This window comes from Delphinapterus leucas, chromosome 15 (assembly GCF_059928025.1).
Source record: "Delphinapterus leucas isolate spDelLeu-1000000601 "Yukka" chromosome 15, BTC_Dleu_Yukka2, whole genome shotgun sequence".
In the NCBI taxonomy this organism is placed as follows: domain Eukaryota; kingdom Metazoa; phylum Chordata; class Mammalia; order Artiodactyla; family Monodontidae; genus Delphinapterus; species Delphinapterus leucas.
This window is the reverse complement of record NC_143143.1, coordinates 79014787-79030225: the sequence shown is the minus strand read 5'-3', so window position 1 is coordinate 79030225 and position 15439 is coordinate 79014787.

Sequence of the window (15439 nt, the reverse complement as noted above, 5' to 3'; positions counted from 1 at the left end):
AAGCTTAGAGGGCCACAGGGCAAGCACCTAAAAGGCCTCTACATTTTACTCACATGCATAAAAAGAGTGGATTCCTATAGGAAACCTTTAGTATTGCTCTCTACCTGGGGGCATATGACTAAAGGAGAATCACTCAACCCAGTGGAAATATTTCTGTAGCCAAAATTTATAATAACAGATATGAAGACTGAAAACATGAAATTATTCACAAGAAAATGTTCAGCCGGGACTTCCCTGGCAGTCCAGGGGTTGAGACTTCACCTTCCAGTGCGGGGGATGCGGGTTCGATCCCTGGTCGGGGAGTTGGGATCCCACATGCCTCATGGCCAAAGAACCAAAACATAAAACAGGGGCAGTGTTGTGGAAAATTCAATAAACACTTTAAAAAAGATGTTCCAGGGCTTCCCTGGTGGCGCAGTGGTTAAGAATCCGCCTGCCAATGCAGGGGACACGGGTTCGAGCCCTGGTCCGGGAAGACCCCACATGCCAAGGAGCAACTAACGCTGTGGGCCACAACTACTGAGCCTGTGCTCTAGAGCCCGCGAGTCACAACTACTGAGCCCACATGCCACAACTACTGAAGCCCGCACACCTAGAGAGAAGCCACTGCAATGAGAAGCCCGTGCACCGCAACGAAGAGGAGCTCTAGAGGCCAGGAGATAAAAGCCCACTCCCCACAACTAGAGAAGCTCTAGAGGCCAGGAGATAAAAGTCCACTCCCCGCAACTAGAGAAAGCCCACGTGCAGCAACGAAGACCCAACGCAGCCAAAAATAAATAAATAAATTTATTTAAAAAAAAGATGGTCCACATCAAAAAAAAAAAAATCTCTGAAAAAAAAAAAAAGAAAGGAAGAAAGAAACCGTTAAGTGAAAAAAAAGCAGAATTCCAATTCCAATATATACCAGGGATGGCAAAGTCTTTCTGTAATGGGCCAAATAGTGAATATTTTTAGGTTTCAAGGACCATGTGGTCTCTGTCACAACTACTAAACTGTGCTGCTGCAGCATCAAAACAGCTGTAGACAACATTGAGCGAATGGGCGTGGCTCTGTGCCAATAAAACTTTATTTACAACAACAAGTGATGGCCAAATTTGGCTCTTGGGCTGTAGTTTGCTAATGCCTGCTCTATTCTACATTAAAATTGTTACTAAATAAATGTGTAATGTTTATGAACATAGACAAAAGGAAACATAGAAAATGGAAGCCCTCGTTGTGTTTGGAGAATGCAATTATAAGTTTGGTGGCTCTCTATTGATTTTCCCTACTCAACATGTATTTATCCTTCTGGGAACAACACTCTAATTTAGGGGAGAGAGAACTACCTTTCTATCATCTTTAATCCATGTGATCCCTGGGGTTAGCCCACCCCCAAATCCAAAGTAAGGCACATGCCCCAGACCTGGCCTCCATAGGTCATCACATTGCCTTGGCCATGGTAATTCATTCAGAGAGAAGCATGGGCCCAAGCAGACCAATGAGAATCACTTCCCTGGATTTTTCTTCTCCTTTAATATCAAGAACAATGAGACCTCCTACTGCTGAGGTTGCTGAAATCATGGTGTAAGAAGCTGGAGCTGCTCATGACCATGTTGCCACTCCAAGGGTTGTCCTGCTCAAGAACAATGCCCACACATTGAAAACAGAACTAAGAAACAGAGAAATGCTGATGGATGTTCGTGGACTCTCAGGATCCAGCCTTATCTGAAACCAGCCCTATTCCTGGATTTTTCCATGACTTGAGCCCATATGTGCTTTCTCCATCTCAGCTTGTTTCAATTCAGTTTTTGTTTTTGTCAACCAAAAACCCAGAGTGAGGTCATTGTGAATGCTTTTCTTTCTTATTTAAAAAAATTCTTTAATGTTACTATACTACCACTTTATGAACAAATAAAAAACATGAAAAGGCAACATGTTTTAAAATTTTATTTCTCAAATCAAAGTCATGCTCTATTTTTTTGCTTTTCCTTATCAGTTGAGTGACTGAGTCAGTTGCAGTTCTTAAATTTAACCAAGAAAATCTAAACACTCTCTCCAAAAATTGACTTGGATCCTATTTTGAAGAAAATATATAAAGACAGGGCTATAGTGGAGATCACAAATGATGACAATAGAAAATATTTCAGGAAAGACCATCTGACTCTGCAAAAATATAGTGACATATGTAGGACAGCTGAGAGTCTCCACGAGGGGATGAAAGTGATCTGTGACCATCACGTGGTCACAATTCTGTAGACAAAAGACTTTGGAAGAAAACACAAATCTGACAGTGTAACAGCTGTGCTTAAAACTCAGCAATGATCCCCAGTTGACCTCTTGGGCCCAAACTCCCACAGTGGATATAATTTTCACAGAACACAAATATGAGTGTAAAAGAATATAATTTTTTTTTAATTTTGTAACTCTAATTTCTTTTTTTTTTCTCAAATCCCCTATCTACCTAATAGCAGAAAATGTAGTCACTTCCAGGTAAATGCCATCATTTGGGGCTAAACACAATCAATTCAGGATTCTACATGTGCGCGCGCACGCACACACACACACACACACACACACACACACACTCCTTCCTTCTCCCTTGGGCAGCCTCCAAAGACTAGGAGATTTGGGCATATAATCACATGAGGAGGCAGAATCTGGTCTATCACTGTACTCTACTCTCCAATAGCGTCTGGTAATATTTTCTGGTCTTTGGTGGTGTTGGCTTTTATCTCCTGGCCTTACTGAGATACCCGTGTTAACCTGTGTCCGTGGTTATCAGGTCTACCAAGGTCAAGACATGGCTTCCATGTCCAGGTCCAAGGGAGCTGCTCTGCCACCAACCCTCACAACCAGTTCCAGCAAGCAAGCAGTCAATGGCCTTGCTGCGCACAAGTGCCCCCAAACAGTGGCAAAAAGCACTTCTACTCACATCCATTAGGCCAGAAAGAGGTGAAGTGGTCTCCTTAGTCCCACAAAAGGCTGGGCTATGCCGTGGTACTCTCAGTGACACATGCCTGGAGAACCTTTGGGGTTCTCGCTCCTAAGAAGGAAAGGGAGATGTTAGGAGAAAGCAAGTGCTCTCTGCCTCAGGCGTTTAATACGCACCTCAAGATTGTTCAAGGTATAAAGACAAGCGCAGAGAAGCAATAGGTCAGAGACTGAAAACAAAGAAGGAAGGAGCAAAGGAAGACAACAAAATTAAAAGAGCAGAGGGAATACTAGTAATCAAAAAAGTAAAGGGTTTAAGAGTCATTGTGGCCAAAAGCTGAAATAGGAAGGAAAAAGCTAGAGTCGAGAACTGGGTGGTGGCGGGGCGGGGGGGCGGGTAGGTGGCAGATTCCGGAGAACAGAAGTAGAAGAATTGAGGCCACCTCAAAACGTGAACAAACTTTTCACAGTCATTTCTTGATTCTTTAGGGGAAATAAACTGAGCGTGAAGCACAGAAGGTGAGAAAAACACGGCTTATAAATGGAAATGCACCAAACAAAGTGGAAAATTCACATCAAGCCCATAGATTACTCTCAGAATAAAGGGGATCTTCATAGGGTCAAAAAAAGGAAAATGAGGTTCTCACACTGGAAAATGTGAGTTGAGGAGGAACGGAAGCTTTGGGAAGAAACTAAGCAGGTGCTCCCACCGAAACCTGACCCTCAGATTGGTGAAACTTGGTTATTTGGTTTTATAAAATAGAAAATTACATGCAGGTTTTATCCTGGAATTTGATACCTGGCATTTCTCATTGTCTGGTTTTGCACCGGTTCTAATTCTGCGAGAGCGAAGGACCTGCCTGCTCTAAACGACACGCAAATTAAGGTGTGACTTTTGGCTCCCTTTTTTGTTATATATAGCTATCGTCTGCTCTGGAATAAGCTGGACTTCTTCCACCGAGTTCATATCTCCTTCTGTCTTTTCTAAAATGCATTTTAAAGCTTCGTGTTTCTTTCTGGAAAATCTACCATAATGTAAAAACAGATTTTAAAGCTTATATATATATTAATCAGGATGCCAACAACCACAATCTAATATAGTCCTTACCTTTTACTCACAATGTGAATTTTAATTAAGTGCATAATTAAGATCCGAAATGCAGAATATATTTTTGGTCCTGTTAACTGTGTGTAAGAAACTCTAACATGGAATGAACTTAGCCTCCCTGCTTACAAAGACTTAACATGTTACAAATTAAGTGAATGGCAGCTACAATTAGGTTTTCAAAGGCAGTTTGAAGCCTTCAAGACTGCAGACAGAAATTGGAAACAAGTTTTATGTTCATCAGTGGAGTGGGGGGATGATCAAATAAATTATTGTACATCCATACCATGATTCCATATCCTTTCTTCAAAATAACAGTAAACTTATAGGCACTGATAAGGAAAAATTACCAAGATACATTATGTATAACAATATACATAGTATGACTCCTTTAAGCTAAAATATATAGGTGTGTGTATGTGTGTACATATATATGCATTCATATATGTGTGTGTTTATGTGCAAAGATGTGTTTGTATAATTGGATACATATTCAGACTTACTCAAAAACATGTAAAAGAGTCTGAAATAACAGACAAGAAATGCAAACATTGATCAGCTCTAGAGCAGGGCTTAGCAAACGATTTAGGTACAGGGACAGAGAGTGAATGTTTCTAATTCTGAGGCCATACAGTCTCTGGCACAACTATTCAACTCTGGCCTTGTAGGACAAAAGCAGCCGTAGACCATATGAAGCAAAGTTTGTGTCTGGGTCCGAATAAAATTTATTTACAGAAACAGGCAGGGTGATGGGGCAGCTGGCGGTAGCCCATGTGTCATACTTTGCCAAGCCCTGCTCTGGAGGAATGAGTGAAAAGAAATGAGGAAAGAAATGATTTCTTTCCTTCTGCTAACTTTGGGGGTTTTTTGTTCTTCTTTCTCTAATTGCTTTAGGTGTAAGGTTAGGTTGTTTATTTGAGATGTTTCTTGTTTCTTGAGGGAAGATGGTATTGCTATAAACTTCCCTCTTAGAACTGCTTTTGCTGCATCCCATAGGTTTTGGGTGGTCGTGATTTCATTGTCATTTGTTTCTAGGTATTTTTTGATTTCCTCTTGGATTTCTTCAGTGAGCTCTTGGTTATTTAGTAGTGTATTGTTTAGCCTCCATGTGTTTGTATTTTTTACAGATTTTTTCCTGTAACTGATATGTAGTCTCATAGTGTTGTGGTCAGAAAAGATACCTGATATGATTTCAATTTTCTTAAATTTACCAAGGCTTGATTTGTGACCCAAGATATGATCTATCCTGGAGAATGTTCCATGAGCACTTGAGAAGAAAGTGTATTCTGTTGTTTTTGGATGGAATGTCCTATATATATCAATTAAGTCCATCTTGTTTAATGTATCATTTAAAGCTTGTGTTTCCTTTTTTTATTTTCATTTTGGATGATCTGTCCATTGGTGAAAGGGGGTGTTAAAGACCCCTACTATGATTGTGTTATTGTTGATTACCCCCTTTATGGCTATTATCATTTGCCTTATGTATTGAGGTGCTCCTATGTTGGGTGCATAAATATTTACAATTGTTATATCTTCTTCTTGGATTGATCCCTTGATCATTATGTAGTGTCCTTCTTTGTCTCTTATAACAGTCTTTATCTTAAAGTCTATTTCATCTGATATGAGAATTGCTACTCCAGCTTTCTTTTGATTTCCATTTTTTTTAATTTATTTATTATTTATTTTTGGCTGTGTTGGGTCTTCGCTGCTGTGCGCGGGCTTTCTCTAGTTGCAGCGGGCAAAGGCTACTCTTTGTTGTGGTGCACGGGCTTCTCATTGCGGTGGCTTCTCTTGTTGCAGAGTATGGGATCAAGCACGCGGGCTTCAGTAGTTGTGGCACACGGGCTCAGTAGGTGTGGCTCGCGGGCTCTAGAGCACAGGCTCAGTAGTTGTGGCACATCCTCTGCATTGGCAGGCAGATTCTCAGCCACTGTGCCACCAGGGAAGCCCTGTAGCTCCCATTGTTTTTGGTGTCTGCCCCCAGTGGGTAAGGTTGGTTCAGTGGGTTCTGTAGGCTTCCTGGTAGAGGAGACTGGTGCCTGTGTTCTGGTGGATGAGGCTGGATCTTGTCTTTCTGGTGGGCAGGACCACATCTGGTGGTGTGTTTTGGGTTGTCTGTGAACTTATTATGATTTTAGGCAGCCTCTCTGCTAATGGATGGGGTAGTGTTCCCGTCTTGCTAGTTGTTTGGCACAGGGTGTCTAGCACCATAGTTTGCTGGCTGTTGAGTGGTTCTGGGTCTTAGCGTTGAGATAGAGATCTCTGGAAGAGTTATCGCCATTTCATATTACATGGATCCAGGAGGTCTCTGGTGGACCAATGTCCTGAACTCGGCTCTCTCACCTCAGAGGCTCAGGCCTGACACCTGGCCAGAGCACCAAGACCCAGTCAGCCACACGGCTCAGAAGAAAAGGGAGGAAAAAGGAAGAGAGAGAGAGAGAGAGAGAGAGAAAGAAAGAAAGAAAGAAAGGAAAGAAAAGTTATTAAAATTAAAAAATTATTAAAAATAAAAAAGTAGGGCTTCCCTGGTGGCGCAGTGGTTGAGAGTCCGCCTGCCGATGCAGGGGACATGGGTTCGTGCCCCGGTCCGGGAAGATCCCACATGCCGCAGAGCGACTATGCCCGTGAGCCATGGCCGCTGAGCCTGTGTGTCCGGAGCCTGTGCTCCGCAATGGGAGAGGCCACAACAGTGAGAGGCCTGCGTACCACAAAAAAATAAATAAATAAAAATTAAAAAGTAATTAAAAAAAGAAAAAAGCAAGCAAGAAAGAAGAGAGCAACCAAAGCAAAAAACAAATCCACCAATGATAACAAATGCTAAAAACTATACTAAAAAAAAAAAAAAGGACAGAACACTAGGACAAACAGTAAAAGCAAAGCTATACAGACAAAAATCACACAAAGAAGCATACACATACACACTCACAAAAAGAGAAAAAGGAAAAATATATACATACATATATATATATTAAAATATAAAAAAGAGAGGAACCATATCAATAAACAAATCTATCAATTATAATAAGCTCTAAATAGTAAATTTAAAAAAACATAAAACCAGAAACAAATTAGATCCAGAAAGCAAACCCCAAGTCTACAGTTGTTCCCAAAGTCCACACTTGTTCCCAAAGTCCACCACCTCAATTTTGGAATGATTTGTTGTCTGTTCAGGTATTCCACGGATGCAGGGTACATCAAGTTGATTGTGGAGCTTTAATCCGCTGCTCCTGAGGCTGCTGGGAGAGATTTCCCTTTCTCTTCTTTGTTCGCACAGCTCCCGGGGTTCAGCTTTGGATTTGGCCCCGCCTCTGCGTGTAGGTAGCCGGAGGGCGTCTGTTCTTCGCTCAGACAGGACGGGGTTAAAGGAGCCGCTGATTCGGGGGCTCTGGCTCACTCAGGCCAGGGGAGGGAGGGGCATGGAGGCGGGGCAAGCCTGCGGCGGCAGCGGCTGGCATGACGTTACACCAGCCTGAGGTGCACCGGGCGTTCTCCCGGGGAAGTTGTCCCTGGGTCGCGGGACCCTGGCAGTGGCGGGCTGCACAGGGTCCCGGGAGGGGAGGTGTGGAGAGTGACCTGTGCTCATACACAGGCTTCTTGGTGGCTGCAGCAGCAGCCTTAGCGTCTCATGCCCGTCTCTGGGGTCTGCGCTGACAGCAGCAGCTCGCACCCATCTCTGGAGCTCATTTAGGCAGTGCTCTGAATCCCCTCTCCTCACGCACCCGGAAACAATGGTCTCTTGCCTCTTCGGCAGCTCCAGACCTTTTCCCGGACTCCCTCCCGTCTAGCCATGGCGCACTAGCCCCTTCAGCCTGTGTTCACGCCGCCAACCCCAGTCCTCTCCCTGGGATCCGACTTCCGAAGCCCAAGCCTCAGCTCCCAGCCCCCACCCGCCCCGGCAGGTGAGCAGACAAGCCTCTGGGCTTGTGAGCGCTGGTTGGCACCGATCCTCTGTGTGGGAATCTCTCCGCTTTGCCCTCCGTACCCCTGTTGCTGCGCTCTCCTCCATGGTTCTGAAGCTTCCCCCTTGCCCACCCATTTTCTCCACCAGTGCAGGAGCTTCCTAGTGTGTGGAAACTTTTCCTCCTTCACAGCTCCCTCCCAGAGGTGCAGGTCCTGTCCCTATTCTTTTGTCTCTGTACTCACATTCTATTGGCTAGAATTGTCATATGGCCACACCTCGCTACAAGAGAGTCTAGGAAATATAGTGCAACCATTGCCCAGGAATAGTTTTGAACAATTAGCAATCGCTGCTACAAGTGGTATGTAAACCCCTGGAGGGCAAAGATTTTTGTCTATTTTTTTCTGCCCCTGTGTTCCAAGTATCTAGAACAGGGGTCAGCAAACCTTTTCTAAAAAAAGGCTAGATAGTAAATATTTAGACTTGGTGGACCACATGGTCTCTGTCCCAACTACTCAACTCTGCTGTTGTAGCATGAAAGCATCCATAGTATGTCAATGAGTGAGCATGGCTGTGTTCCAATAAAACTTTATTTACATCAACAGGCAGAGGGCCAGATTTGACCCTGATTTAGAGCAGTGCCTGACACAGTGGGTGGTGCAGAATAAATGTTTGCTAAATGAATGATAGGGCATAAATAGTCCAATTTCACAGGTTTGTCCTGAGGAATAAATAAAATATTGCATGAAAAGATTTAGCAAAGTACCTAATGTATGCATGAACGCTATGCACTCATTATTTGGAAATACAAAAGAGAAATAAGATATATTCCTCAAGGAGCAACCACTATAGTAGAGGAGATAGATGTTTCCAGGAAAATAATTAAAATAGTGTTTGTGTGAGGTTATAGGAGTATGGCCAGGGCTCAGATATAGTATAGGGTGGTTAATTCTGGGGAGGAGAGTTGGCCAAGAGGAAAATCACAGAGTGGGTAAGACCTAAAAAGGGGTTGAAGAAATAAAAGCACCTGCACAGGCATTCCAGGAAATGAAAATTTCTTTCACCTTTCTGAGCCAGAAACTCATTAAAAGAAAGCTGATAGCAGATGCCAGAGTCTGTGTAGGAGATGTTCTGTCTGCCTGTACCAGTCCTCCCCTCCCATGTTTTTACCTTTAGTTCCCATTCTCCCTTCAAAGTATCAGCTCAAACATCACCTCCTAAGGGAAATGTTTCCTGCCCGCCTTTCCCTGCCCCATGCCTCACAGACCAGGTCAGCCTCCACTGCTGGATGCATTCAGTATTTGCTCCTTGTAGATTTATACTCAGCTGACTGTGTGTGTGTCTGTGTGTCTGTGTGTGTGTGTGTGTGTGCAATGTCTACTTCCCCAGAGTACAAATCAGCAGGACTGCATTGCTCACCACCTGGTCCCTAACTCTATGCGAGGTGCAAGGAAAGCACTCAGTCACTATTTGCTAAATGAAAGAATAAATTTTGCATCATGTCCTCCAATGGGGTCTTGAATGTAGTTAATCGGGGCCTATAACTAAGGTCAGAACTACAGTTAAGAAGCTGGGTGGGCTGGTGATAAAGTTGACATGATTTGGTAAAATCTTGGAGTCTCAAGAGACAGTAAAATGCAATGGTGAAACAGTAGGCTCGTACTATCTCTGCAACTCCTCTGGAAATCTAAAATTATTCCAAAAATCAAAGTTTATTTTCTTAAATGGCAAGCTCTAGAGCAGAGCATCAGGGCTGCAGTCTTGGCCCTGCCGGGTATTCAGCATCATTGGGCGTTCACTCAGCCAGTCTCCTTATCTATCAATTAGGGATGGCAGGAATACAGGCTTGGGCTCCACAGGGCAGTAAGGAATTTGCAATGAAGTGCTTGCACATGGGGAGTTTTCAGTAACTGTTAGCTACTCCTATTATCATTTTTTTTTCCTCCTACCTCTTCAGAGTTAAACAGGAGAGTCGTTCCCCTTCCCCAGGGGTGAGCCACAGCGGCAAATGGAGGTGACAGAGTACAGGACCAAAGAGATTTAGTTCAGAGTAATCATCTCATCACATTCTTCAGACCTTACTATGACTTCATTTCCTTGAGACGATTCACAGACGTTCACACACCAATGCAGGGAAATAGAGCTACTCAGGATAAAATTAGGTCAATATTGATCGAGAAGGCCGAATGACGCTCAAACACACTGCCATGTGCACCCATTTAGCTGTGATATAATTGACATTTCAAAGTTAAGACCACAGGCATTGGGATGAGAACATGACTCACAGATATATGTGTATACATTTGTTCACCAACTCCATGGTATATATATATGCACACAAGCCATGAATTAATTACCTGATAATTCAATATTAGATGCACATAGACTCACAAGCATACAATGTCGCTTCCATTTAAATAAAACGTGTGTGTGTCTGTGTTTTGTAATAAAAGCTTACATTGATCAAGTGTTTACTATGTTATAGGCGTTGGACTAAGCATTTTATATACGTTAAGTCTGTTTAATAAATATAATGACGTATAAGTTGGTCTTTACTATCATGCCCGCTTTACATATGAAGAAAATTGATGAGAGGTAAAGCAACTCACCCCAGATAACACAGCCCAAAGAGGCAGAACAGGGATCCCAACATTTGGAAACAGTGCAGCACTATCTAATACTAGCTACTTTTGGTGTTGGTGTTGTCAGCAGTTAGTGTATAGAAAGGAAGGCCCAGGGACTTCCCTGTTGGTGCAGTGGTTAAGAATCTGCCTGCGAATGCAGGGTACATCGGTTCGAGCCCTGGTCCGGGAAGATCCCACATGCCGTGGAGCTACTAACCCCATGCGCCACAATTACTGAGCCTGCGCTCTAGAGCACGTGAGCCACAACTACTGAGCCCTCGTGCCACAACTACTGAAGCCCGCGCACCTAGAGCCCGCACTCCGCAACGAGAAGCCACCGCAACAAGAAGCCTGCACACCGCAACGAAGAGTAGCCCCCACTCGCTGCAACTAGAGAAAGCCCACATGCAGCAACAAATACCCAATGCAGCCAAAAATAAATAAATAAATATATAAATAAATTTATTTTTTAAAAAAAGAAAGGAAGGCCCAGATTATAATAGTAAAAAAATTAAGTAAATGTTCAGTGTTTAGGTACTAGAACAGAACTGGAATGATTCCAAAGAATAAAATTTAGCTTCATTTGCTATCATGACCCATTTGCCTGATCTCTGAAATGAATTCTAGCCCACCAGAACCAAGCCTGGATGGCATACACTGTCTCAACTGAAAAAAAAGAATTCTTTTTAGCTTATTAGAAACTCTGTGCATTCCTGAACACAGCTTATAAAAAAATTCCATAGAAAGAAAATAGGTTCAATAAAAGACCAAATTCTAATTAAAATAAATAGAAACACTGGTCATAGCAGAGGTAAGAGAAAAAAATAGGCAAAAAAAAAAAAAAACTAAAGCTGTGTGATTTAATCTTCTTATTGTCACATGGAAATAGAGAAACCATGACAAATGAACGTAAGCAGTATCTACTAAAGAGGGGTAAGAAAGGAGGGCACAAGAAAATGTCCTTTTGCTAATTTGAGATATTTGGCCAGATAGTTCCAGAAAAACAACCAAACACTACTCTTGGCAAAAGTTTTGCATTAACATTTTCTTCCAAAATTTTCTTGACTTTGAAACAGGAAGATGGGTAATACGGAATTTCTTGAGTCAAGGCCATGGACAGAAACATGCAAAGCTCCCTCTGATAAGTGAAATGGGGAGCCCTGTGGCATCTGTACCCGTCACTTCAGGGCCAGGCTCTTATCACCTGAGTGAATGACACTGACATCCAAAGCCAACAGCACCTACATTTCTTTGCCTGGGAGATTTCTTTGGCCTCTGGAGACAAGTTGGCCACTGGCACGGTAGATCAGAAGGACCAGAAGGACCTCAGGAGGCAGCCTTCAACCACCAACTGACAGTGTTGGTGTATAAATACCCCAACTCCCTCTCTCCTCGTTGGGAGCAACTGTGAGGTGTTTTTCTACACTGGCTTCCAGAATTTTCCAGGAGGCATTAAACTCCAGTTGCCTGTGGTGGTAGCTGTCTTGATGATGCAACTTTCCTTCCCTGTCTCACTCCTTACCCCTTTTTTAGTATTTCCTGGTACCACCTCCCAAGGAAACGACCTGCACTTAGACCTTTATCTCAAGTTCTTCTTCTGGGAGAACCCTAAATAAGACAGAATCTATGTACATGTTGAGGGGGAAGAAACTTGCAAGGACCCAGCTTTATTCAGGTCCCCAATGGGAGTTGGAGAGGGAGAATGGGGAGATACAAGGAGATCAAGAAGAGAAAATAAGCACAACGCACATCCTTTTGTCTCAACCCTTTCATGGGAGTAGTTCCCATAAACAGAAGTTGGGATAGTGATCCTATAGTTTGTATGCACATGGGAGACCCCACATGGGAACTCTCAGAAATGCCTGAGAAAAAGGTGAGTTGCAGGATCTGTGGGGCAGTGTTACCGTGCAGGTAAAGGCTATGATGCAGGTCAGTGATCAGCACTCTATTACTGCCCCTGGTGGCTGAGGCCTGGGAATCTGGGATCTCAGGGTGGTTGAGAAAGACAAGGCTGATAAGTTTAGACAAGGCTAAACTCACAGATACACTTAAATTGCCATATTCTAAGCAACGTTTTTAAAGTTCTCAATTTCTTTCCATAACAGATGGTAAACTTCTAGAAATTACATCCCAAAGGTAATACTGCTTGTAAATTTAAGTAGTTATGAACATTTTTGTTAAAAAAAAAACTCTTGGACGATATATACATAGGGAATGTTTTTTAAATAACGCTGTAAGAATTAAATGAAGAGGTCGATATCAAGAGCAAAATGATTTACCCCTCAGCATAGGGTATGTATTTTGACACAAATATAAAGGTAAATTTAAACCTTCTATACTTTCTAAATGTGTTTTTAGATTTGGTGTTTACAAAATTCTATTTTTCAGATGGTTGTAAGCCTGGTGTCTGAGGTGGGTAGTCTGGGTTCAAATCCTGGTTCTGTCACTTATTGGCTCAGAAACCTTAGGCAAGTTACTTAACCTCAGTAGGTCTCAAGATTTTCATCTCTACGACAGGAATTAGTATGACGTTGTTGTGACCATGGGCAACGTATTCAGCATCTCTGAGTCATTAGATTCTGTTATTTGAGGAAAGGCTGTGATTCCAAGTTAAGATGTTCATTGGAGGGCTTTATCACCTCTTACTGAATTTCCCTGGTGGCCCCCTCATTTAGGGTATGTATTCCACAAACGCACATCTACAGAAAGGCAAATAGTTAAATAGGGCTAAGGGCTTTGGAACCAGAGGTTATGTGGCCCCTGAGCCTGAATCCCTAACTCTCCTGATCTTCTGTGAGAAGCCAGTATTCTCTTAATAAACTCAGGCTTTGTCTAAGTTAACCAGAGTTAGTTTCTGTTGCTTACAGCCAACAACCCTAACTGATAAGATACTTCATTCTATTTCTGGGCTGAACTCTCTCAGGGCAGTTTCTCTGCCTTAATCACCAGTATGACCAAGAACTACTGACCAAGGATCACAGTATTAACCAGGGGCAGAGTACCAGCACTTTGGCAGTGTGTTAGTTAGGGGGGTGGGGGAGAGTGTAGAGCAAATAAAGTTCTACACATCTTCCTGGCTCTAGAGACGCCACAGAAGTCTACCGGGCAAATACAAGACTGGGAGAGGTGAAGAGCTCAAAATCTAGAATGAGGGAGATGTGGGTCATATTCAAGCTCCACTGCTTCCAGGCAAGAGGGTGCCAGGGAATTTACTCTTTGGGTCCTCAGCTTCCTCACTGGCAAAAGGCAGATAATCATTTTTCCCACCAGACAAGGTTGTTGTGAGGATTAAATGAGAAATGGTGCTCTTTGCACTCAATAAACGTGGACCAGTAATGATGAAGGTGATGAGGGTGATGGGTATGTCTGGTTCACTGTGGTGAAACCTGCAGGGAGCCTGAAGAGCATCCTGGAAGAGAAGTCATCCCAAGGGAACAAGGATTCAAACACAGTGAGACTGGCCTCATACAGAATTCTTAGTCACCTAAAAGAAGGCGTGGTTCTAAATATAAACATAACTTGGGTTTATTTCCTGGCCAAGACCCTATTGGACTCTTGTCCCCAAGTCTGATGCAGAACTGGAAAATGTGAGTAAACACTGAAGATGCTTTAGGCACGGGACCTCTGTAAGACATGGGGGTACCAGCAGATTGTCTGGGGCCCCTTTATCAAAGAGCATTACAGGGGGGCACCTCCACATAATACAGCACACCTTGAAGCCTTGAGAATCCAATTTCTCAGTATTCTTCTCCATAAGATGGATATCAAAATTTTAAATAAAGACAGAATCACGAATAGCACTGCATAGCCAAGCCATATGGGAGCCTGAGGCATCAGGAAACAACAGCTGTACTGACCCTGTCCTCATTTTAAATTTTTGATATTTTGTTCATAGTGGATTTCTTTGCATTCATTTTGATTTTTTCAATGTTCCATTAAAATATTTATCTTGATAATGGGGTTTTGGGGTACCCTTTAAATTCTGCACCCCAGGCGAGTGCCTCACTTGCCTCATCCTTCAGGGTACCCCAAAATATTCATTAAGGAGGGAGGCCACTTGATGGTGCAGAACTGGGCAGATGGAACCAAGGGGCAGAAAAGGGTGGGTTAATTCTGTCACTGTGCCCCCAACCTCCATTTGCACTCACCAATAGAGGCAGACAACGGCTTTGCTGGAAAGCATTTCAGAACAACTGATATTTTGGTAAAGTGTTGAAAAATTACCTTGTCAGTTAAATCTGCTTTTTGGTGCATGGTCAGGGCCTGGTTCCCTTTCCTGCCCTGGCCTGCCCACCCCCCAACCCACTGCCACCATACACACAACACGGGAAGTTTGTCAGCAGCTAATCTGAGCCCATCTACTACTGCTCTTTTGTCCATAATGGAGTATCTCCACGTGGCGACACAGCAGTACATACGAAATAGGACCTGCCCTCCTGTCCAGCACACACACGCGGAGGCTGAGGCCAGCGCTAACAAAGGCTAATTGGCAGGCTCAGCAGTCCGTTTCTGATGACACAGTCGAAATCATAAAAGTCAGAGATGGGAACAAAGAAAGTTTAGAGGGAATAATAAAGGAAATAGCTATACCTTGAACATTTGCCAACGAGAAGAGAGGGCAATTTGAAATAGAGGGGAGGAACAGCTCTCAGGAAAGAAGAAGGAATAAGAAACAAAGACGTGGATATGCCTTCCTTGATAGACCATGTTAAAATAGATCAATGCACCAACCAATACATAAACCGACAGAAGCGCTGATGAAATAGATAATTTGGCATGTTATATATTCTGATCCTGCCATGTACTTGAATTCAAGGAGAGACACACATATACAAGTTAAATTTAGTAATAAGCAGAGCTCAAATTATAAAGTCAAATACTGATGCGACTTGAGGGAATGGC